Consider the following 1,605-nt stretch of genomic DNA (forward strand, 5'->3'; position numbering starts at 1 on the left):
AGAAGCTTATCCCCGCTGTTGTGACATTTGACATTTTAACATAACAACGAAGATTGTAACATTATAGTAGGACATATCCAAATTTCAGAAACTTCATATAACTTCTAAAATGCCTATATTAATATCATTTATTCATGATGTATAATCTGAAGAGGCTTATCACTCATTTGACAATGTTTCCATGTAGTTTAACATACCAGCCAATCCTAGTTTTACCTATAGATATAAATGTATAGATATGTAGCATCCTCTCTTGCCAATTACATTGTTTCTGGAGAGAGGACCTAAGGACTGAGATGGCTGCCCAGCCTGAGAGCTTCTCTGCAGCCCCATGGGCTGCTGGCAATGAATAGCACTGCATAGGGGACTTGAGGGCCTTGATACTTCTCTCTTTTCCAATCAACATCTCAGTCATGTGTGATCTCCCTGTAATGCTGGGCTCTGCTCTGGTGCCCCACAGGTCCCAGTGTTCACTGTTTCTTGGAAACCTGTTGGCAGACGAGGGGATGTGGTCAGACATGCCAGGCGCCGGCAGCCTGAGGCTCCTGTGCCTTGGCCAATGTCTAGGAAAAGCTGGGTGCTGGGTACAAAGCTCCAGGAGCATTTGAGGGCAGATTTGAGCTGCCTGCTGTCCCTGTCTGACATCAGGTGGCTGGTCACTGCCACTGCCATGCTGAGGTCCTGGGCCACAGTCTTCAGCTTGTGGGCCAGCTACAGCATCAAGGCCAAGTATTCCCTCTGTGAACCTCCCATAAGTGGGATGAGCACCACAGGGACAGAGTCCACAACACCACCTTCAGAGTCCCTGAAGAAATGCTCACCTGCTGAATCACAGCACCTGGAAGGTCCTATATCACCTTTGGCATTTGGAAGATATCAAATGCAGGCACCACCTGGATCCTCTGGAGAGCTCCTGCCTGCTCTTCCTGATCCAGGGTTCTGGCCTGAAGTAGCTAGAGGAGGCAGGAGGCTGTGAGGCTGCCATTGGAATCGATGTATAGGATATTCTGTTGCAGCCGTGGGCCACGTTTGCAGCCACCCAAAGACATACCTGGGTTTTACTGCTACCTGGGCCTCCTGTGATTCCAGTCACTTCTCCAGTATAGAGATAAGCATAAAGCAGTTTGTCCAGGCTTCCAATGCCAATGGACAGGATGGCAGTGGAAGTCTTCAGTTCCTTGAACAGATCAGCACCATTGAAGGGGAAAGCTGAGAACTGAGCCAGCAGCGCCCACCTCAGGGTGACCAAGACCTTTAAGACAAGCCACTTTTCTGGGCTACCTCCAGGTCTGCAGAAACCAGATTGACCACTGTCTTGATCTCACCACTCTGCAGGAGCTGGACCATGTCCTGGATGAGGCCCAAGCATGGTCTGGCCTGGAGCACACCCATGTTCCCTGGGGGTCCAGGGCTACTCCGCTAAGGCACATCTGCCAGGCCCTCTCCAGACACTTCCCCACTCCCACCCCCACCCCTTGGCCCCTTTTAGGACCTGGTGTGGGAGGCAGGAGGCAGTGGTGGCATGCATGGTGTGGACCCCATGGCAGCTCCTCAGTCAACTCTTTTTTTGGTTGCTCCATGTTCCTTGTGGGATTTTAGTTCCTG

The 1,605-nt window shown here is 50.9% G+C and overlaps 1 pseudogene; it reads right to left on the minus strand.

The window, feature by feature from the left end:
* Positions 1-411: 411 nt before the first annotated feature.
* LOC139180966 (DNA repair protein RAD51 homolog 4 pseudogene) lies at positions 412-1,392 on the minus strand (annotated as a pseudogene).
* Between the last annotated feature and the right edge of the window lie 213 nt (positions 1,393-1,605).

Source organism: Bos indicus, chromosome X, assembly GCF_029378745.1.
Source record: "Bos indicus isolate NIAB-ARS_2022 breed Sahiwal x Tharparkar chromosome X, NIAB-ARS_B.indTharparkar_mat_pri_1.0, whole genome shotgun sequence".
Taxonomy (NCBI): Eukaryota; Metazoa; Chordata; class Mammalia; order Artiodactyla; family Bovidae; genus Bos; species Bos indicus.